This window comes from Tamandua tetradactyla, chromosome 9 (assembly GCF_023851605.1).
Source record: "Tamandua tetradactyla isolate mTamTet1 chromosome 9, mTamTet1.pri, whole genome shotgun sequence".
In the NCBI taxonomy this organism is placed as follows: Eukaryota; Metazoa; Chordata; class Mammalia; order Pilosa; family Myrmecophagidae; genus Tamandua; species Tamandua tetradactyla.
Window position 1 is genome coordinate 86,252,188 of NC_135335.1, and position 24,600 is coordinate 86,276,787.

A 24,600-nucleotide genomic window follows, 5' to 3' on the forward strand; every position below is an offset into this window, starting at 1 on the left:
CCTAAAGCTGTCCATATACACATTCAAAGAAGTATTTGAGAAAAGCAGTGCAACTGACAAGCAAATTTGGCTGTTTTTGTGATTTGTAGATTTTTAAAGAATAGCTAAAACTATGATTAACAATATCAAACCATTGTTTAACATCACACAAAGCAGTATCATGATATAATATGGATAATAAGAAGATTATCCAATGTTTAGGAATTTATACCATTTTAAAATACATGAATAGTATTTTACCTATACAAGTTTAGCCAGCAACAGGATAGAAAATCCTTTTACCACTTAACACTTCCCAAACACCTCCTATGCAATATTTTGATGAGGTTTTCCATGTCTGTTCGTACATTCTGAATGAATTGTTTCAGCTCCTGTATGTCATTTGAATTGTTGGTTTGTTTCTTTGACTGGGCCATATCTTCAATTTTCCTAGTGTGATTTGTTATTTTTGCTGGCTCTAGGCATTTAATTACCTTAATTAGTTTATTCTGGAGATTGCTTTCACTTCTTTTATCTAGGGTTTTCTTGCTGGATGAATTTGTTGTCTATCTGTTCTTTGACATTCCGTTCAGCTTTATCTGGACCTTTAGCTTAAGTTTTGTTTAACAGAGGAGAATTTTTCAGTTCTTGTTTTCTTGTTTCTTGCCCTGTTTGTGTGGTGCTTTCCCCCCACACACACACACTTAGGAGGGTATACTTAGATATTATAGACCCCAGCCAGATTTTCCCAGACCAAACTGGCCTCCTATCAGGAGGAAAGAGTCACCTGCATCGGTTTTCCCTGAGGGTGAGACTCAGCAGGTTGAAAGACTTTCCTGTGAAGTCTCTGGACTCTGTTTTTCTTATCCTGCCCTGTATGTGGCACTTGTCTGACTGCAGGTCCTACCAGCATAGGATGATGCAGTGCCTTTAACTTTGGCAGGCTCTCCCTGCTGGGGGCATGGTGGAGACAGAGGAGAGGTTGTAGGCTGGTTTTAATGGCTTCAAATTATCAAACCCTGGTGTCTGAATTCCTTGAGAGAGGGATTCCACCTGAGTTGGGCTTCACCCCTCCCCTGGGGAAGGCACAGGCTCCAGACAAGCCCCCAAACGAGCTCACTTCTGCCTATGCCTGGGGCAGTTGCGGCCTGAAAAGTCCTGCCACTGTATCCAGAGGCAGTCAAGCCTTTGTAGATACACAGCCACAAAAACCTCTGTTTCCTTCTCTTTTTTTTATCCCCTTTTTCCGTCAGTCCTGCCCCCATGGCGCTGGGGCAAAAATGAGCAACCTCCACTTTGATCAGGTTCACCTAAGCTGGGGACCTATTTTTAGTAGACAGAATTTGTTAATTAGTTCCACAATTGGCATTTGATTGTGCCCAGTCCCTGCTGCTGGTAAAGTCCTTTCCTTTCCCCTCTGGGAAGCGGCCTGTTGGGGAGGGGTGCTGGCCACCACAGCTTTGGGAACTCACGGTTCTGGGGGGTGCTCACAGCAGGTACAGCTGGTCCAGACTGGGGTACGCTGTGTGTCTGGTCACTGACGTGGCCCCAGGAGCTGTTCTGTACTGTTTCTGGTTATTTAGTAGTTGTTCTGGAGAACGAACTAAAACGCGCACGTTGTTAAGCCGCCATCTTGACCCGGAAGTCTCCTATGCAATATTTTAAACTGTTTTAGCACCTGACATTTACAAGATAAAAGAACAAATTATTTGCAACCATTTTTCACTTAACAGTAGACTTCTCTTCTGAAATAAAGGATAATAAGACCAACATAAACATTTAAAGAGATATTATTCTAATGTAAAATCTGTGTTTTCTAGACAGAGTATTAGGATGATTAAGAAAAACTTTTTTAAAACTTTACATTAAGGACAGACTGACAATGCATATTATTTTATTAGAGAGAAAACTAAACTTTAGTTTTGTATAAATACCTGGTTTGACACAAAAAGCCTTCTTTTTGAAATATATGATAAACAGATATTAAATTTGCGTCAGCACTGACTATGACAGAATTCACTTCAATAAACTACTTTTTTATATATAACTTTATATTCATTCAAGGCTTATAGCACATAATCATAAATAAATTTGATAATAAATTTACAAAGCTTTTTGAACATGCATACTTCCTTCTAATAACAGTATTTATGAAGGGGAGGAGGGACAGGGATGCCATAAAATAATGGAATAAGGAAGAGATTTAGGCTTGAGTTTGGAACACAGTCCTGCATCTGTATACTATATACTCACAACACACAAATGATTACTTCAAAATATGCTTTAACTGTCTCAGTGCAATTCAGAACTAGCCTTCAAAGGTCAGAAAAGCCCTAAGTTTGAAATATAATCAGCTTTTCCATATTTAAGGGATTTATATTCAGAAAAAAATCTCAAAATGTTCACAACATTATTCCCAAGTGCTAAATAATACCAAGAGTATGTTAGTTTACAAAATTAAGTATGGCTTTAAAAGAAAAATGTAGTTCAGAGCTCTGTTTATTTAAATGCTACTTTCTTATTTAAAGGTCTACAAATATCTTCTCATCTATGAGGTCATCTCAGGTCATTTTTAGCTGCCTTGTGAATTTTTCCAGCATTTGTATTTCTTCATTAGTATTGTTTTACACCGTGCTCTGGTACAAGTATATTTTAACTAGAATATAAACTGTTTGAGGCTAAGAGTTAGGTTTTCTCTACTTATGACAGCATTTATTAACAAAAAATATACTGATTAACATTAAAAAAGCCACTACAAATTTAAATTCTTCCACATACTGAGGTAATATCCGTGGCCAGGTAATTATAAGCTAGATTCTTTGAAATCCAGGTATCAAGGTTATTAAAAAATCCATTAGTATTTTTTTACTAAACTTATTTCTTAATAGAATATGTTTGAAGCATTAACATATTTTAAATTTTATTGAACTTTATATGTGTTGTTATTACCAGGTACATTGCTTAGTTTATATCACTTAACCTATTTAGTTAGGCTTATTTTAAGAGGGATTTTGAGAATGTATTTATAATACTAGCTTATTTTATTAGTAAGCTTCTATAAATTTAGGAAGAACATACCCAAGAAGAATAAAACACATTTATTTAATTCAAAATTTTATTATAAAATTCCTTTCATTGGAGGTTGAAAAAATCTGTTTCATAATATCGTAAAATTACAAACAATTTTTAAAAGTTCAATGCCTATCAAGGTCTGGAAAATATACTGCAATTGTTTAACTTGTCCCTTTGTCCCAACCCGAAATCCAGGAAAACTTTTCCATATTTCTCAAAGACCTTCTATTTTTACAAAAATTTGGTAATTTGATTTTATTCAGTTACTCTTACCCCAAGGCTATACAAAGTTTAATAATGATTTAATTACTACAGTTACCATTGCCAAGGTATTATTGCAAAAAATAATTTTAATAAACATAGCCTATTCTGTAGTATCTTTTATACTTATTATTTTTAATTTCCAGGCTCAGTAAAAATAAGAATTCTAAACCACACCCACATCCTTCTGCATCCAGGCTTTCCTTCTGACTGCCATAGGAGCTTCTGCCATGGGGGAAGGGATAAGGTGCATAGAAAGAGGGAAGTCTGGCTTGTTCAACATTTTAAGTGTGGCTGGAGTGGGGTTTTGAGAGTTTCTATGCTCTTCTTTTAACTATTTTCAATTATTAGATATTATTAGATATATATAATATTTATATTTTATCTGTTAATTAACATAACTGGTAAATATGTAAAAGTGAAACAGAACAAAAGCTCTGCTATGGTTTGTTAATATAAAACAACTTTCTAATGTTTTTATTTCTAAAAGTAGCTTCATTTAAAAATACTTGTAAAAATTAAAGCTCATTCTCGCCTGCCATGCAGGAGACCCGGGTTTGAATCCCTATCCATGAACTTCCCAAAAAGCAACAAACAAGCAAAATAAACAAAAAACAATGAAACAAACAAAAATTCAACAAATGGTGCTGCAATAATGGAATACTCACATAGAAAAATAATGAAATGTGACCTGACCATACAGCATACAAAAAAAATTAAAGCTCAGATTGTAAACTTTAACCGTTATCTTTAAATCCTAAAATGCTTTACTCTTTGTGTAATCTAGTAGTTCCGTGGAATTTTAAGTGTCTATGTGACACTTGAAACTCAGATTTAGCTCTCCAGCTCTGAAAGTCAGCATGGGTCCGTACAGCAACTATAAAAGAAAAAAAAAAGGAAAAAGATTAAACTCTGGTTAAAGATGTGATGAAACTGATCTAGTTAAAACTAAGGTAAATCAATATACAAGGTAAAGAATAATATTGTATGGATTTTAAAGCTTTAATTTTTGTGTGAGATAAAAAGAAAATATTTATTTTATCTAAAGCTTCAGTTTCCTGTAGCACGCTATCTAATTTAATGTCTAGTCAGTTAATTTAAACAACCTAATTCAGCTTTATTTAATATAGAATCTAAAATGAGGAATAAAATCTCAACATTCTGTACAAATTAATGTTATGTAGTGATGCATTTCAGAACATTTTGGGCAGAAAATGAAAAGCGTTTGCAAAGTCCCTTGAGAGACTGGGAAAAATAAAACTATTAAACTTCCCCACCTGGGGAATTTCTGACATTTTTTTAAGCAAGAGGGACTCCCAATCTATTATGCCAACACCTCAATTTTGAGGCTTGCCCTTTTGAAACATTTCTGTAACAGCAAACTAAACTTACTTATGATTAGTGCCTGATCTAGTTTGCAAGCTGCCAGAATCCAATACACCAGAAATGGAATGGCTTTTAAATAGGGGAATTTAATAAGTTGCAAGTTTACAGTTCTAAAGCTGTGAAATTAAAACAAGGCTATAAAAGTATCCAATCTAAGCCATCCAGGGAAAGATACCTTGGTTCAGGGAGGTTGATGACATTCAGGGTTTCTCTCTCAACTGGGAAGGCAGATAGTAAACATGACAGCATCTGGGAGCTTTCTCTCCAGGCTCCTTGTTTCATGAAGCACCCCCCACCCAGGGGCATATTCCTTCTTCATCTCCAAAGATCTCTGGTTGTGAGGGCTCTGATAATTCTCATGGCTCTGAAGGTTTTTCCAAAATGTTTCCTCATTTAAAGGATTCCAGTAAATCAATCAAGACCCACCTGGAATGGGTGAAGTCACATCTCCCTCTAATCAAAAGTTAATACCCACATGGCGGGCCACTGTGGTTCAGCAGGCAGGAATGCTTGTCTGCGATGTCAGAGGACCTGGGTTCGATTCCTAGTGACTGCCCATGTTAAAAAAAAAAAAAGTTAATACCCACAATTGGGTATGTTATGTATCTGTGGAGATAATCTAATCAAATTTCCAACCTACAGTACTGAGTGCATTAAAAGAAATGACTGCCTCCACAAGATGGGTCAGGATTAAAGCATGGCTTTCTAGGATACATAATCCTTTCAAATCAGCGCAGTGTCTAAGAGTCATCTCCAGAAAAATCTCTGCTGTTGTTCAAATGTTGTCTCTCTCTAAGCCAAACTCGGAACTTCCCCCCCAACATGGGACATGATTTTCAGGGGTGTAAGTCTGGCCCTGGTATCATAGGACATAACTAGCCCTGACATCATGAGACATAGGTTCCAAGTATGAGCTTGGCCCTGGCATCATGGATTAACTAACTAAAAGGGAGGAAAAGAAATAGAGTTTCAATGGCTAAGAGATTTCAAATTGAGTTGAGAGGTCATTCTGGAGGTTACTCTTATGCAAGTTTCAGCCAGATATTGCAAACAACCAATAGTGTTTTGGGGAATCCTGAAAGATATCCTGTGTTCTATACAATTTTACTTATTAGGTTTGTTTTTCAGAGGCCTGACACCTCCAGATTGTTCTGTCAAAGAAGCTCTGAAACCCAGAGATGCTGGACAATCCAAGAACAACAACCAGTTTCATCATATCATCTCTTTGCCCCTTAATGACAATGCTCCTTTTCAGCTTTGAAGTGGCTAAAGGGTTGTTGCCAGATATCCTTCCTCATTTTGGGGTCCTGTCTCTTAAAACTCTTAACCAGGTTTATACATAGAACTGCCCAAACGATGACAAATCAGGCTGTTGGCAACATGCTACTCCTCCAGCGAAAACATCAGTACCATCCACTGCCCTGTGACAGAACACAGGGACAGATCTATGCCCCACCACCAGCCGGAAACTGATACAGAAGATAGACCTTTGCTCTTCAGCCACCGAAGAAAACTAAAAGGAAAAGGTTGGAATGTTAGGCAGAAACTCTTCCTCCATGATGTGACCAACCCCTAGCAAATATTCCAAGAAACTTCACCCATAATTTCCAGGAAACCCATGGAGCCACTCCAGCCCACACCCTTTTGCCCTCCAGCTGCTGTAATCTTGCAATAAGCTCTCCTTACCCAGCATCCACCTTCCAGCAGTTGCAACCTTGCATGACTACAGTGGTGTTTTAATTTTACACCTTGCCAATGAAGAGTCGACAACTCCCAACTTAGTCCTCTACTTCAAAAACTGACCAATGGAAACCTGCTGACTTCCCACTCCCAAACTAGACAAAGAAAACCCACCACCTCCCTTTCCCTACTTCCCACCAACCATCCTCCTTGCACATAGCAGCCTCCCACTAAAATTTGTTCCTTGAAAGAATTTTGATCTGTTCTTCTCCTTTCCAGTTGAAAAACCTATCAATTTTTAGTATTATAGTTAGTATAGGTGACTTGTAGATTGTCTAAGCTACTGCACGTGTCAGGTGGGCCCATTTCAGTTACAGTTGATCTCGGTTTTCAAGCTAGCTTTGTACTTGGGGTAGGTTAGTTCTGGGCTGACCCAAGACCCTTTATTAATAAACATTAGGGGTTGTCTTTTGTGATTACATGACTCTAAAGTTGAAAAACTGGATAAATGGGTACAAATGAAGGTTAGTTACAAGGCTTTTACAATTACAGGGGCAGAACATAAGGCTATACAATTATTATCAGAGATCAAGGCAGCTGGATTACAATTTAGAGATTTCAGGTATTTTCCTCTGTCTACTCTAATATACCAGAAAGCAAAAAGGAATATTCATATAGTGACTCAGTAATCAAACACCCTTTAAATCCTAATTTCTTGGTTATATTACCTTGTTGACCTACTCACTCAGTTAGATGTTCAATTTTGGAACTGTCTCTTTGAAACCTAAAGGCACCAAGGAGACTGGGATGCCAACATGGCAAGAAAAGCTTCTAGACTAACCAGGTCTAGGCAGCTGCAAAAGACCCTATTAACCAGGTTTACCAGTCCTGTTGGGGCTCCAGAGCTTCCAGCAGGCTCTTTATTTTATATGGACATCCATTTTCCCTTGCGGTTGCCAAATTGTTACCCATCAAATTGCAGGGTTCCCTGCCCACATATAGCAGCCAATCTATGCCACCAGGATTTCAAAGGGAGAAAGAACTTATTGCTATGTGAAGCAAGAGAGCAGATGAACTATTGTCCTAACATCTGTCTCCCTGACTCTAAGGAATTTAGGGTTTTTACAGATTCATACAGGAGGAAGTGGAGTTGTTACCACTACAATAGCATGTATAAACAACCACAATTTACAAAATGTAAAGGAGTGGCACTAAGCTAAAGTAACCATTACAATAACAAGCATAAACAACTACAGTACCATGAAAAGGAGTGGTAAGTAACCATTACAATAACAAGTGTAATGAATTATAGTACCATGAAAAAGGGAGGAACTAAGCTACAATTAAATGAAAATAACCATTACAATAGTATAAACACTGTAGTGGGGGTGGGGGTGGGGAGAAGTTTAGTTCTAGGCTGACTCGGGTTCCTTCATTAATAAACATTAGGGGGCTATCTTTTGTATCATAAGACTTTAAAGTTGCAAAACAGGATAAGGGGGTACAAGTGGGGCCAATCATGAAGTGTTTACAATCACAAGATAAAGGTTATATGGTTATAAAATCATTATCAAAGGCATCTGGGTTGCAATTCAGTGGGTTTCCATATTTTCGGGTATTTCCTTTTGGCTACTCTACTATATATTAGAAAGTAAGAAAAAGGCATCTCTATAGTGTTTTAGTCATCGTAATTATTTGTTAGCTCTTGATTTCTTGGTTAGTTACAATCCCTCTTGAACACAGCCAGCAGAGTCTTTCTGAGTTGGGCAGGCAATTGGTAAAAGCATTTTGCCTGTTGCAGTCATCTGCATTTATTTATACAGCTGTTCTTTCCTTGGTTCAAGCAGAAGACTCTCGCCCAGAAATCAGCGACACAAATAAAATTAGGGGCTTTTTGAAGACTGCTGAGCAGTATCCTGAATCCTAGGCTCTCAGCAGGGATATGGGGTTCGGGCATTTTCAAAGTCTTTCTTTGTGGTGTGTTAAGGGTACAAGAACAAATTGAATAGTGCTAAGAGCTTAGGGCTGTGGGAGAGGTTATTTTAAAGCACCAATGTCCTACTGTGAGGGCTGAATATATTCTCTGCTTTGGGGCTCTTATCTGAGCCCTTGGCTAGAAAGGGGATAGAACAGAAGGCCTGAATTATTCTATAGTTGCCTTTAGCCCTTCCTTGGGATAACTTTTAGCAATAAGCACAATCAAGAGGAAGCTAAATAATAGTATGTTTTTAAGGGTCTTCAAACAGCCAATTTTTATTTTTTCAAGTGGGGGAACAAAAAGAAGAAATTAGAGCCAACTTCTTTCTAGTTAAGTTCTATGGACCTTCCAAAATACAATACAGATGCTGTAATGAATGTTAACAAGCTGTTGAGTGGAGTGTGCTTGAACTCAGTAGAACTAAGATAGAAAACGATCTTTAAAACTAAGGAAAACATACAGAAAGAAAGTCCATACAAACTTACTGTAATCATGACTCATATTTGGGAGGTTATTCAATAAAATTGAATTCCTTTTTCATCAGTCCATTCAGAGTGAATTTATTCTTCTCTGTTCATTCCAATAATGACACACATACATATAAGAGTATTCTTTCTTTCCTATATTCACCTACCATATTTATCTATAAATTTAAAGGTAAGAATTATTTTGTTTCAGGACAAATGTTTGGGAATAATGCCCATGCCTTGGAATTCCATGGAACCATGTCTCTCAAGGGTGGAGGGCAAGGAGTAGGAGGACTGAGATGGATCTATCATCTAGAAGAACATGTGGATAAGGACAAGCAAGAGGATCTTTCAAGACACTTGTTTGACCCATTACTGGCTGGTTTTAGTGCAGCCAGTTCCCATGGGGATAAGGGTAGAATGGGTGGAGGGCGGGTAATTAGCTCTGGATGATCGTAGTTTCAAGCCTAGCAAGTCAGAGAAGATGCTGAGTCTTTTCTTCCCAGAGTCAGAACCTGTGGTAGCAATTCCACAGACACCCATTAAGGACTTGAAGGCCACACCATGTAAAGGGACATTCAGGTGACTTCACATCATTTTGGGGTTAAGTTGAGGTGAGAGAATCAGACAGAGCCAAGCCATGGAATGGATACTAAGAAAGATGGATGATTCTGATCTGAAACAAGTACCACTGGAAAGAGTTGAATTCAGTGTCCAAATGCCAAGTGGAAATAGATGAAGTTGAGATGAGGACTATTTATCTGTGATTATTTGTGACTCATTTCAAGGAAGAAAATACCAAACCACTGGAGAAATATATCCACATGATTTCTTTCATATTTATATTGGGATCAGAGAATAAACCAAAATAATTAATGTACTGAAGTCAAGAATGGCTTTACATATGGAATGAACTGAGGTACATGAAGTTTTCTGGTCTCTCTTTAGATTCTCTGACTATTATGTCAAATTATTAGAAGGGAAAGCCTTCTATTTCCTTTCTGTGGAGGTGTAACTTTCCAGTCATCTCTTCAACCTCTCATTCATTCTGCTGGGATGAGGAATAGTTTCTGACTGGCAAATTTAGGGAAAATGAACTGGAACATCTTAATTCAGTTTCTTCCTTCTTCTTCTTCTTGGAAGTGAGCAAATCACAGGAACACTTATTCTAAAAGTCTTACCTGGGCAGATTCTACCCCAAGGGGCCATCCCCAGACCAATATTGCCTGTAGCTGGAAGGTTTGGATGTATATTTGCTTAATAACGAGTTCCAGTTTACAAGTCCATTTGGAGTTCATACTTAGCTATCCAGTACAGCTTTGGTTTATGATAAAGGTTATGTTTTGATTTCCCATGTGCTTAATTCTTAATCTTTTTCCTCAATTTGTTTGGATACTATATATTGGGCTCCAAGGGACAACCCAAAGAAATATTGAGATTTAATGAGATACTGAAATAGATCAACTGATGTTAAAGTACATGTGGGAAAATAAGCAAGCAAGAAATCTAAAACAATTATGGAAACAAGAGTAATAAAATAGGGTTTTCATATTAAAAAGCTACAATATTCAAAATGTGGTATTGGCCCATTTAATATATACACAGATCAACGGATCAGAGTAGAAGTCCAGAAATACACCCAAATGTGGGAATTTAGTAGTCAGTGGAGAAAAGATAGATTATTTAATAAATTTTGTCTTGGCAACCATTTGGAGAAAAAAACAAGTTGGAACCATATTTTATAATTTGGGGGGTAAAATAATTTCAGGTAGATTAAATATTTAAATTCACAAAATAGAATTGTAAAAACCCAAGAAATTACCAGAGGCTTTTTATAATCTTGCATTGGGAAAAGTTTTTTCTAAGTTTAATAAAACTCTCAGAAACCATAGAAGGAAAGACTAATAATTACAACCTAAAAATAAAAATTTATCCCATCTCTCACCATACACAGAAATTAACTCAAAATGGATCAAAGACCCCAAAATTTCTGGTTTATATTATCAGAAATAATAAAACCCCTAGAAAAAAACAAAGAATTATCATCAGAACCTTGTATTCATCCAAGGTTTCTTAAAATTTGCACTAAAAACATGAGTAACAAAAGAAAAACTAGATAAATTGGACCTCATCAAAAGTGAGTGTTTGGGCATCAAAGGACATTATGAAGGAAGTGAAAAGACAACTTGCAGAATGGGAGAAAATATTTGGAAACCATATATCTGATAAGGGTTTAATGTCCAGAATATATAAGGAGTTCCTACAGTTCAATCACATAAAGACAAGCAACTCTAATTTTAAAATGGGTCAAGGACTTGAACAGTCACTTCTCAGGAGAAGGTATACAAATGGCCAATAAGCTCATGAAATGATGTGCAACACCATTAGCCATTAGGGAAATGCAAATCAAAACCACAGTGAGATACCACCTCACAACTACTAGAATGGTTATTAATTAAAAGAAAAAGAAATAACAAGTGTTGATGAGGATGTGGAGAAATAAGAAGCCTCATGCATGACTGGTGGGAATGAATTTGAAATGCTACAGCCACTGTGGAAACAGTTAGGCAGTTCTTTAGAAAGTAATATACAGGATTACCATATGTTCTAGCTTGCTAGTTGCTGGAATGCAATATACCAGAAACGGAATGACTTTTAAAAGGGGAATTTAATAAATTGTTAGTTTATAGTTCTAAAGATGAGAAGATGTCCCAATTAAAGCAAGTCTATAGAGATGTCCAATCTCAGGCATCCAGGGAAAGATACCTTGATTCAAGAAGGCCAATGAAGTTCAGAGCTTCTCTCTCATCTGGAAAGGCACATGGTGAACATGGCATCATCTGCTATCTTCTTCTCCTGGCTTCTTGTTTCATGAAGCTCCCCAGGAGACATTTTCCTTCTTCATCTCCAAAGGTCGCTGGTTGGTGGACTCTGCTTCTCATGGCTATGTCATTCTGCTCTGCTCTCTCTGACTCCTTCATTCTCCAAAATGTTTCCTCTTTTATAGGACTCCAGAAACTTCTCAAGACCCACCCAAATGGATGGAGACATGCCTCTGGCTAATCCAGTTTAACAACCACTCTTGATCAAATCACATCTCCAGGGAGATGATCTAATTACAGTTTCAAACATTCAATACTGAATAGGGATTAGAAGAAATGGCTGCCTTTACAAAATGGGATTAGGATTAAAACATGGCTTTTCTAGGGTCCATACATCATTTCAAACCAGCACACCATATAATCAAGCAGTACCACTTCTAGGCATATTACCAAAATAATTGAAACCAAGACTATATACCAATATGCAGAACAGCATTATTCATAATTGCCAAAAGGTAGAAGCAACCCAAATATCTACCACTGAAAGGATGGATAAACAAAATATGGTATGTACATGCAATTGGATATAATTCAGCTGTAAAAAGGAATGAACTTTTGATACCTGCGACAACATGGATGAGCCTTGTAGACATCATGTTGAGTGAAATCAGCAAGACACATAAGGACAACTATTATATGATCTCAATGATATGAAAAAATAGAATATGTAATTTCATAGGGACAGAAAGAAGATTATAGGCTACCAGGGACAGGATGGAATGGGGAATGGGAACTTAATGCTTAATGGGTACAGAGTTTGCTCTTTGGGGTGATGGAAAAGTTATGGTAATGAATGGTGGTGATGGTAGCAAAATCTTGTAAATGTAATTAGTACCACTGAACTGTTTATTTGATAATGGTTAAAGTGGGAAATTTCAGGTTGTGTTTATGTTACCAGAATAAAACTTAAAAAATAAATAAATAAAACCGATAGAGCTATACAGAACAAAGAAGAAACCCTAATGAAAACTATGGACTACAGTTAATAATATTATAATTAGATCGTTCCATCAGTTTTAAGAAAGTTATGGTACTAACGCAGAACATTAATAATAGGGAAACTGGTAGGAGGAGAAGCATATGGGAACTCTATACTTTCTGCATGAGTTTTCTGTAAATCCATAAGATCTTAAAAAAAATTTAAGAGGCAAATGGCAAACTGACTAAAAGTATTAGGAACACGACACAGAAAAAAGACTAAATTTTCTTAATATATTGAGTTTCTATAAATTAATAATACAAAGACTAACAGCTCAGTATATAAGTAGGCAAAGATCATAAAAAGATATTTTCCATAAAATCTTGAAGATCTTAAAAATATGAAAAGATGCCCAATATCATTCATCAGAAGAAACACGCAACTATATACTACAACTTGGCTCTTTTGCCTTTTAAATTGGCAAAAAATAAAAATCTGCATAAAGCCACTAGGTGAACGTACTTGAAGGACAGTTATATTGACTGAATACAATGACAAATATTATCATGCCTCACTCATATGGACTAACTATATAATGTACAAACTTGGAGAACTGATGTTGAAAGCATGGGTTGCCAGGTTGGGGCGTATTATAAAATTTCTGTACTGTAAGCTCTTACATTAGTCATATCTGTTCCAGAGCTGTAACTGTGATTTCTAAATTCTGAGATGCTGACTACTTGTATATAACCTGGCCATGCCCCGGAACTTCAGGTATTTGTGTGACACTTGAGACTCAGATGACAATGTGGGGCATGACTCCCAGGGAGGAGGTGGTACTTGGCATCATGGGATTAAGGAAGCCTTCTTGACCAAAAGGGAGAAAAAAGAAATGAGACAAAATAAAGTTTCAGTGGCTGAGAGTTTCAGACAGAGTGGAGAGGTTATCCTAGAGGTTATTCTTATGCATTATATAAATATCCCTTTTTAGTGTATTGGAGTAGCCAGAAGGAAGTACCTGAAGCTGTTGAAGTGTATTCCAGTAAAACTGTTGAAGTGTATTCCAGCAGCCTGGATTCTTGAAGAAGATTGTATATCTATATAGCTTTTACATGTGACCATGTAATTGTGAAAACCTTGTGACTGACACTCCCTTTATCCAGAATATGAACAGATGAGTAAGAAAAGAAGGTAAAATAAATAAATAAATAATAAGGGGTGGATAACGGGTAAAAAAAATTGAGTAGATTGCAATACTAGGGGTCAATGAGAGGGAGGGTAAGGGGTATAGGATGTATAGGGTTTTTTTCTTTTTTCTCTTTATTTCTTTTTCTGGAGTGATACAAATGTTCTAAAAATGATCATGGTGATGAATACACAACTGTGTGATGATATTATGAACCACTGATTGTATACTTCAGATGGACTGTATAGTGCATGAAGATATCTCAATAAAAACATTTTTTATAATCTGCATTAAAAAATGGGTGGAAGAACCAGCACTATTAGTACATTATCCTTGGAAGAATAAAGTGATACATCCTCTACCAAGAATATTTTCACAATAATAATAATAATTATGAAAGTTCTTACCTTTTGACTCAGAAATTCATCTTGTCAAATTATATCCTACAAATATATGTGCAAAATGATATATGTATAAAATATTCACTGCAGCAGTGTTTATAATCACACAGGATTGAAAATCACCTAGTAGCCATTATTAAGGAATTGATTAAATAAATTGTGATAGGCTATTCAATAAATTTTGTTAGGATATTTGGTTATCATTTTAGGAAAACAAATGAAAATGTCATGTTCTTACATCAAAGCAGACATAAAAACAAGTGGATGAAAGGGTTAGATGAAAAGCAAAACAAAAGAAAACCCCATAAAAATGTTGGAAGAAACTATTGTAGAGTACAGTATATTTATTACTTCAGTGTAGGGAAGGCCTTTCTAAGCAAAACCCCAAATTTAGAGACCACAAAGAGTAAAGAAATGATAATAACAGACTCACCATATAAAATTTAAAACCTCTGATAAAGAAAGACACCATAAGTGAAGTTAACGGCATTGATCAAAATTTCAAGATATCAAAAAATGTATCTTTAAGAGTGCTGTGGTGCCCAGAATTGGGAAATATATGGATTGAATGCAAGACACAAATTCAGAGATCTGTGTCAGAACTTCTCCACTTTTTCTTCACCATTATCCCCTTTGGCAGTCTAGCGAAGCCTATGAACCTCTTCTCAGAATAAAATAAAATACGTAACTGCATAAAATAAAATGCATGAGATTACAAAGGGAATCAATTATATTTCAAAACTGTTATCAAATTTTTTTAATCTTGTGATACAGTATTACATATTCTTTTTTATCAATCCAATAAATAATAGGATAGAGTGGCAGGATTAATAACTATTGCAATTTTGAAGAGTAATGAACAGAGATAATATTTTGAGATATCTAAACAAGTACAAAGCATAGCTTGAACACCAGGGGGGTAAAGAAATGCCTTGAGCATTTGCAGTTTCACACATCACACCTGTCCATGTGCAACACTGATCAGCTGAAAACTCGACCCCAATTCCTTTAGGAAAACAATCTAAAGTTATTTAGATGGCAATTAATTTTTTAGTAGATAAGTGTCTATACTTTGAGAAGATTTAGAATTAAATACAGAGGTTCTGTGCTTGCGTTAAGTTTAGAAAGGCTCTGTGATTTTTTGATAGTTTAAATTCTTGTAATTTGTAAGATAAGGTCACATATTAGACTCTACTGCTTTTTCCTCCCTACTTCACTGTATTCCACCATTTTCCTCTTCTTCTCCACTCCTAAACACTGGAGCCTCCCAGGACTCAGTACTTGATCATGGGCTTTTGATTATCTATTCCCTATCTACATTCTCTATTCTCTATCTACATTCCCACACTTTGGTGACCTCCTTCAAACCTTTCATATTAAAACATTACCTGGAGACAATATTTGGAAACGACATATCAGATAAAGGTCTAGTATCCAGAATTTATGAAGAGATTATTCAACTCAACAACAAAAAGACAGCCAACCCAATTACAAAATGAGAAAAAGACTTGAACAGACACCTCTCAGAAGAGGGAATACAAGTGGCCAAAAGGCACATGAAGAGATGCTCAATGTCCCTGGCCATTAGAGAAATGCAAATCAAAACCACAATGAGATATCATCTCACACCCACCAGAATGGCCATTATCAACAAAACAGAAAATGACAAGTGCTGGAGAGGATGCGGTGAAAGAGGCACACTTATCCACTGTTGGTGGGAGTGTCAAATGGTGCAACCACTGTGGAAGGCAGTTTGGCGGTTCCTCAAAAAGCTGAATATAGAATTGCCATACGACCCAGCAATACCATTGCTGGGAATCTACTCAAAGGAATTAAGGGCAAAAACTCAAACGGACATTTGTACACCAATGTTTATAGCAGCGTTATTTACAATTGCAAAGAGATGGAAACAGCCAAAATGACCATCAACAGACGAGTGGCTAAACAAACTGTGGTATATACATATGATGGAATATTATGCAGCTTTAAGACAGAATAAACTTATGAAGCATGTAATAACATGGATGGACCTAGAGAACATTATGCTGAGTGAGTCTAGCCAAAAACTAAAGGACAAATACTGTATGGTCCCACCGATGTGAACCGACATTCGAGAATAAACTTGGAATAAGTCATTGGTAACAGAGACCAGCAGGAGTTAGAAACAGGGTAAGATAATGGGTAATTGGAGCTGAAGGGATACAGACTGTGCAACAGGACTAGCTACAAAAACTCAAAAATGGACGGCACAATAATACCTAATTGTAATGTAATTATGTTAAAACACTGAATGAAGCTGCATCTGAACTATAGCTTTTTTTTGTTGTTTGTTTGTTTGTTTGTGTCTTTTTTGTTATTTTTTTTATTTTTTTCTCTATATTAACATTCTATATCTTTTTCTGTTGTTTTGCCAGTTCTTTTCCTAAATCGATGCAAATGTACTAAGAAATGATGATCATGCATCTATGTGATGATGTTAAGAATTACTGATTGCATATGTAGAATGGAATGATTTCTAAATGTTGTGTTAATTTATTTTCTTTCTTTAATTAATAAAAAAAAAAACATTACCTACCTGCTGATAATACCAAATCTAATCTCAAACTAGACCTCTTCCCTGAATCCATTATGTTCTATTCAAAAGCCTATTCACATTGGTGATCCTTAAAAGGGATCTTAAATTTTTATTTCTGCCCTGACCACTTCCCACATAAATCTGTTCCCCAGTCTTCCCCAAATCAGTAAATTACAATTCTATTTCTCTCATTCAGGCCAAAAACCATAATGTCATCTCTTTTGAACCAATAGATGTTTATAAAAATTTGGCTAACAAAATGAGGCATGATAATAGAGATTTGATTAGATAGAATTCCAATCTTCATAATAATGTTCAGGGTACTAGAGGATGTAATGTTAAACAAAATAAGCTTGACAATTTAATTTTGAATTACTCAATTCTATTTAAGCTATGAAATTTCTCTGTCCTGACTCACTCCCTTGGCACGCTCATCCAAAGCCATGGCTTTAAAATATCATGTGTAACAACCCCTAAAACATTCAACTCCGACTACACCTGTCTCCTGACTGCCAGATTAATAGATGGCTCCCACCAGGACATCTCGCCTTGAAGCTCTAAATCTTGATTCACCCACACCTAAACTTAAACTTGAATCTTCCACCCCATTTCAGTTCAATTCCTTTCAGGATAGGTCAAAAACCTTAGCTTCATCCTTCACTACTCTCTTTTTCTCACATCCTTATTCGTTCACCACTTTATTCATAACTTGGGACACACAGCAGAGCTCAGCAAATATCTGTTGCACAAAGAGGGGGCACATTGTTGGATGTGGGGTGAAAGTAGGGAGTGCAGAGTCATATCAGTGCAACGCTAATATTTTACTTTATAATTTTTATGCTTTTAAAAAGAGAAATCATTTGGAAGTCTTTGGTACTCAAAAAATTTAAAGGGAAAAGTTTATTTAAACTTGTTAACAAGTCCAAACTCTATGAAAAGACTGAAGGGACACTAGAATAATATAGAAAAACCTCAAGGGCAGATAAAGAATCCGAAAGATCAGATGAGTGCCATCTTTTATGACAATTAAGATCCCAGCTTTGACTATAGCCTATTTCTACCTTTTTGAAGTTCATTATTTGTGTCCTTGCCTACTCTCTTCTATTGCTTGCTCTTTTCTTTTGTTTTTTCTCACCCTTATCACTGCTTTCAATTCATGTAATCAATGTACATTTTTAAATCTCCAGACGGCTCTCAGGGATTCAGGACATGCTGGAAGGGAGAACCTTCTCTCAGTAAGCCCCAATAGCTCAAATAAAGACCCAAAGGAACAGTGTGAAATGGCCAAAGCCAGTTAGCAAGCAGAAATCAGCACACCTAAGAATTTGGAGGTCTGAGGCTTTGTGGGTTTGAGATAATGACCGACATTTCCTCCACTGCCCGTGATAAGGATTTGAGAAGACCAGATATTCCTGGTTGATAAAAGAAATGCCTAATATCTACATGTAAATACTTAGGTATTGTAAAAAAAAATGAAAGAAATGCCTGAGGGAATTTAACCTTGTGACTATGATTAATGCCATTGAATTGTATGGGGCGGGAAGGGGGGTGATAGCAAATTTTATTTTATATTTATGTTGCCACAACTGAAAAACAGAGAAAGACTAAAGAGATGATGGCAATTAAATGCAATACATGGTCCTAGAATGATTTAATAATGGAGGAGAAAACGCCCAAAAGCATCAAATCAAGAGGAAAGATACACTCACTTTGCATGATTAAAAGAAATCATGGGTTGTGAAAATGTTGTGCTTGATGCTCCCTTTATCCAGGATATGGACAGATGAATTTTAAAAAAAGGACAAAAAATAAATAAATAATGGGGATGAGATTAAGGGGTTAAAAAAAATTGGGTAGATTACAATACTAGTGGTCAGTGAGAGGGAAGGGTAAGGGATATGGGATGTATGAGTTTTTTCTTTTTATTTCTTTTTCTGGAGTGATGCAAATGTTCTTAGATGATCATGATGATGAACACCCAACTTTGTAATGATATTGTGAGCCACTGATTGTATACTTTGGACGGACTGTGGTGTATGAAGATATAAAAAATATACACTTAAAAATAAATAAATAAAAAACTATGGGCAAACCTGGGAGACGTTATCAACATTTCCAATGCTATTAAAAAAAAAAGAAATTATAAACTGAAAAAATATTGGACACTTGAGAAAAATGCAATAGAGATTATATGCTTTATATCAAAATTAAATTTCTTGAAGTTTATATCTGTATTTAAGGTAGTCACATAAGTGAATATCCTTGCTCTTAGGAAATGTACACAGAAGTAATAAGTATTAAAGTAGCATGACATATGCAATCTGTTCTCAAATATTTAAGAAATGACAGATGATAGATAGAGGGTAGATATAAATAGATGATATAATGAATGTGGCAAAATGTTAAAAGTGGGTAAGTCTGGGCGTCTGGGTCGGGGTGTATTAGAGTTCTCTGTATTGTTTCTGTATTATTTTTTGCAATTTTGCTGTTAGTTTGAAACTATTTCAAAATAAAAAGTTAAAAAACAAACAGAAAAAAATGTGAACGGTAACTCTGGAATGGACAATAAATGCCCCCTATATAAAGCTCATTCCAGAAGGGGTAAGATTTGCTCGGTGCCTGGCTTGGGTAATGAGTTTGTTACCAAATTTATCCTAGGGCTGCTGTCTCTCCTTTCCCTAATCAGACCCACAATTATCTTTTTTTTTTTTTTTTTTTTTTTTTTTTGCATGTGTAGGTTCCGCCAATGGAACCTGGGTCTCACGCATTGCAGGCGAGAACTCTACTACTGAGCAACCTTGGATCACATTTTAATCACTAAAAGTCTCCATCACAATAGGCCTCGCCCTGAGGCTCCAACTTTCTAAAAGATTTGAAAATAGATTAAGAATAAGAACTAGCTCTGATTCCCACTGGATTTGGCAGAGCAGAGATGCAAGCTTAAGCAGTTCTCTAGGGTCACCTGCTACTGTGTCGAAGGGTTGAGAGGTGAGTCCTGTTTAAAATATTACTTTTTCTGGTGTTTTTGTTTTTTTCGTTTTTTGTTTTTTGTTGTTTTTTTTTTGACATGGGCAGGCTCCGGGAATCGAACTCGGGTTTCCGGCACAGCAGGCGAGAATTCTGTCACTGACCTACCGGTGCACCGCCCTAAATATTACTTTGGAAAAAGGGGGTAGACATCTACAAATAGGTTCTAACTGATTATTCGATAAAATTTACTCTCCTACATCCGGTGAAATATGCTATATCTAATTTTTTCTGGCCTGCCTGATAAACGTTGGCAATTATTCTACGTTGGTGAATCCATTATGCAGGCACAAATCTTCCTCCGTTAGCGCGGACGGGAAAGAAGTGTGGACCGCGACGGTGAGATCACCGTGTTTGCGCTGAGATCCTGGAACACCGGCGACTGTTTGCCACCAAGGAAGAGATAGCATGGGTGGTGTCTTTGCTTGCTACATTTGGACATGATCCTTTGGGCTCAGGAAAATTGGATAATTCTTGGAAAATTTGGGGGCTGATTCTGTTGTGGTTGATGCTTTTGCATCTAGAAGAAAAGACTTCTAACATCAAAACAGTGCATTAATTCAAAAGCTACCTTTGCTTTCTTATATACACATATAATTTTTTATTGTGAAATATAACATATATACAGAAAGCAATAAGTTTCCAAGGACATTTTAACTAGAAGTTATAGAAGAGATTTTAAGGTTTGGTATGGGCTACAGTTCCAGGATTTTTCATTTTTTCTTCTAGCTGCTCCAAGACACTGGAGACCAACAGAAATATCAATATAATGATTCAACAGTCATACTCATGTGTTAAATCCTATCTTCTCTGTTATAATCCTCTTCTTTAAATAGCAAATACATAAAAGCAGTAAATTTCAAAGTACATCGCAACAATTAGTTGTAGAACAGATTTCAGAGTTTGGTATGGGTTGCAATTCCACCAATTCAGGTTTTTATTTCTAGCTGCTCTAAGGTACTGGAGGCTAAAAGAAATATCAGTATATGATCAGCAATCATACTCACTTATTAAACCCGACCTTCTCTGTATAACGCCACCATCACCTTTGATCTTTCTCCCAGTCTTTAGGGGTATTTGGGCTATGGCCAATCCAACTTTTTCATGTTGGAAGTAGCGCTACCTTTGCTTTTGAGAGTCTCACCTGAAAGTCTTTTTTTCGACCCTAGAAATGCTGTGACTGCATTGTCAGTGAATACAAATTGTTTCTATTTTCTTTCTCCCCATTCCTCTACTTATCCAAGAGGTGGTATGCTCCTTACCCCTTCAGTCTTTCCTCTCACCTCTTGCCATGTATAAATTGGCAACCTGGAGTCCTTGATGAAGCCCTGCGACAACTGTGCCTTTGCTCCAGCTGGGTCTTTCACCTGGAATGCCTTTCCCTGGCTATTCCTGACAGTGAAAAAAAAATTCCTCATCTTTAGAGGCCCATCTGAAATGCTGCCTCTTCTATGGAACCTTCCCTTTCCCCCTATAAAAGGAATCTCTTATCTGCCTGGAGAATTTTTTTTTTCCTCTCATTAGGCCTTACTTTGTCATCTATTTAATTGTGTGTGTGTTTCTCTTTCTTTATTGTAAGATCCTTGAGGTCCGCAAGCATTTTGCCTCTCCTTGTGTATCCCACCTCCAGTGCCTTCAGGCATGGTGGAACCAGTTGAATTTCACTGGGAGTGTTGGTCCAAGCAAAGAAGACTCGTGCGGAGCTTAAATGCCCGAACTTTGAATGAAAGTGGCCTCTGGTGGAATCCCAGTCCTACTACTTAACCAGCTTGTGACCTTGGCTGGTGGCTAATTCTCCCAGAACCCCAATTTCTGCATTGGTGAAGTGAGAATAAGGAAACTGTATCAATAAGGTTGTTGTGACAAGTAAATGAGGCAATGTAAAGCACTTGGCACAGTGCCCGGCACATAGGAAGGACCTAATAAATGAAAGCTACTTTTATTAGTATTAGCATTAAGCTTCTGTGAAGAAACTGAAATATTCTCTTAACACGCTAATCTATTTAAATAAATTGGGAAAGAGTGGGCCAGGGGAGGACTTTTGTTCCCCTACCAATTTTACTCACTTTCCTGGCTCTTCCTCTATAAAGAAAGTAATCACTTTGAAACAGTGCAGTGTGGTCCAATAAAAATATGATGCGAGTCACATGTGATTTAAAGCGCTCTACCAATCACTTTAAAAAATGCAAAAAGAAACAGGTGAAATTCATTTTAATGTGTTCTATTGAACCCAAAATATTATCATTTCAGCATGTAATCAATATGAACAATTAATGGAATATTTTACATTACTTTTGGGGGGACTGAGCTTCTGGAATCCTGCATGTATTTTGCACTTCCTGCATGTCTCAGTTTGCACCAGCCACATTCAAGTGTTCACTCCCCACATGTGGCTAGCAGCTACCATATCGGCCAGCATAGTTTCACAATGTTGGGTTTGAAAACATCTGCCTCACATACAAGCCGAATCACATCAGGCCATCACTGAATGCAGCTCATATTATAATTATGACAATGCATTTCTCTGAAAATAAATTAAACCTAGGAGGTATGAACACTGGATTCTGGTCTCCATTCTGCCATTTAATTGGGGCAAATCATCTTATTTAAATGTGCTACATTTTCCCCATTGGCCCTGAGGTTTGGTTGGGTCACCAGGCCACAAGAAAAACAATAGTGCCTCAATTGTCCTCTGTCTCATCCCTACTCACTTCCCTAAGGCTAAACCAGAGACCTGAAACACATAGACCACGCTTCCGGCCATGTCTCCACAAGATTTATTAATTGAGGTATTGCTAATAATGTTGGGTTCTTAGAGATCCACTTCATGACTTTCCTTTTCCCAAGGTTATTCCAGTTGTTCCAGTTTATGGGAATGTTACTGTAGACTCTGAGTACTTCGTTTTACATGAGCCAGTCATCTCCATAACCTACCCTGGCCACTGGGAGCCCATTCAGGATACAATGATGGAAATGGGGAGGAGAGGAGGGGAAGCCAGAGAAAGAGCAAGCCTAGAGGCTCTGGGCTCCCCTCTCTCCTCTTTGGGTTTGTAGCCAATGTGTGATTTATTTTGAACAAAGGGTTAAAAATAGTTTGAAACCCAGATCTCACCTCACCCTTCGGTTTGGAGGTAAGACCAACCCAAGCTTACACAACCCTTATCTCCCGACTCCCAGTCTCAGTGTATTTTCCCCAATGCCACATTGCCTCCCCTGATTTCACCTATTGATATTGGGAAATTTGAAGAACTTACTGTACTTAGGCAGCTCCAGAAGAAACAGGGACTCTTACACTGAAACCTGTGGGCATTAGTGAACTAGTCACTCACTCTAATTTTATTTTTGCAGGCGTGATCCTGCCTGAGGAGGCAGCTGTATTAGCACTGAGGTTCACCTTTGCCTTTTGCATAACCCAGAGGTGAACTGCCTCATAGAGGTGTTGGCATTTCCCCTAGTAGGCCAAGGAAAATGGAATTGTTAAGTGTGAGGCTTTTTACCCCTGGTCATTCGGTTTAGTTTCAATACATAGACTCAGGACATTACCAGAACATGGAATTTGACTCAGGAGTGCAGCACAAATCTAAAATGTATGTTTTAAAGTATAAACTAACTTTATTCTGACCTCACCCCCAGATTATTATAAGAGCATCCAGTGGCCAAAAAATATTTCAGCCTCTAAGGTTGATTCACGCTCAAGGCCCAGACCATTTCACCCTGTTTTCTCAACTCAAAGCTGCATTTCTCTTGCTTATAAAATTTGCATGTTTTCTCAGTGCCTGTTTCTGACTCACAATAAACAATGCCCAGACCTCCTGCCAAAAAAATGTCCAAATGTGAAATAGTTGCTATAATAGTGGTTTTTGTGATGGCAACTTTGTGCTGTGTGCTTTTAAATTATAATTACTTTTTTTTTCCTTGCAAAAGATGTGTATCTGTCTTGATTGCTGTAATTATGATTCTATACCAGCAGGCACTTATAAAAGGGTCATGTCATCACTTAGCTTCATAAAACCAGTGTCCTTCAAAAAGCTTCCTTTGGTGACTGTTTATATGTTTGTGTTTAATCTGTGGCAGGGAAACCTAATGAGAAGCCATTAATCATTGAGTGGATATAAAAATGTGTGTCTTTAACTAAATAGAGCGAAGTGGATGCAGCAAGCTCATTATTGGCATGACTTGATTTTGAATCACTGAATATTAATAGGGAAAGGAACTTAAGAAAAATAATGTAGTCAAATCTCATTTTACAGATGACATTCAGAGTTGGGGTGGAGGGGATATCTGGCTTAGTTATTTAAAAGCACTACTGGATCAGGAGTTAGGAAACCTGAGTTCTACACCTGAAATTCAGGTACGAGTTGATGTTGTGTTTTTTTTTTAACCAGTTTACTCACACACCAAAGTGTACAATCAATGGCTCTTGGTATAGTCACGGGGTTCTGCATTATTCACCACAATCAGTTTGAGAATATTCTCCTTGTTCCAAAAAGAAACCCCATACCCCTTATACCCCCTATTATTGACTCTTAGCATTGGTACAGTACCTTTGTTAGCATTGATCAAAGAATCTCACAATATGACTGCTAACTATAGTTCATAGTTTGCATTTGTCATAATTTTTCTGATGTTGTAGTCTTGAGGCAGAGTTTCAGTTTTATACTATAGTCATGTAGTTATGCTCCATGCAGACTTGACTTCCTCATTCGTCCTTGTTTGCAAATCATGATTGGTGGGACTCAACCGTGAAGGAGGTGCCTCAGAGGCCTACTAAGAGAGAGGAGGGGGAC

At 37.0% G+C, this 24,600-nt stretch overlaps 1 protein-coding gene across 1 annotated transcript in view; it reads left to right on the forward strand.

Annotated features, from left to right (window-relative positions):
- The window catches only part of SLC1A3 (solute carrier family 1 member 3), a 144,435-nt gene that overhangs the window by 14,119 nt on the left and 105,716 nt on the right, over positions 1-24,600 (forward strand). Inside the window, exon 2 of the mRNA XM_077116979.1 lies at positions 19,524-19,774. The gene's annotated coding sequence lies outside the window, so the exon portion shown is untranslated. The remainder of the gene's footprint in view (positions 1-19,523; positions 19,775-24,600) is intronic.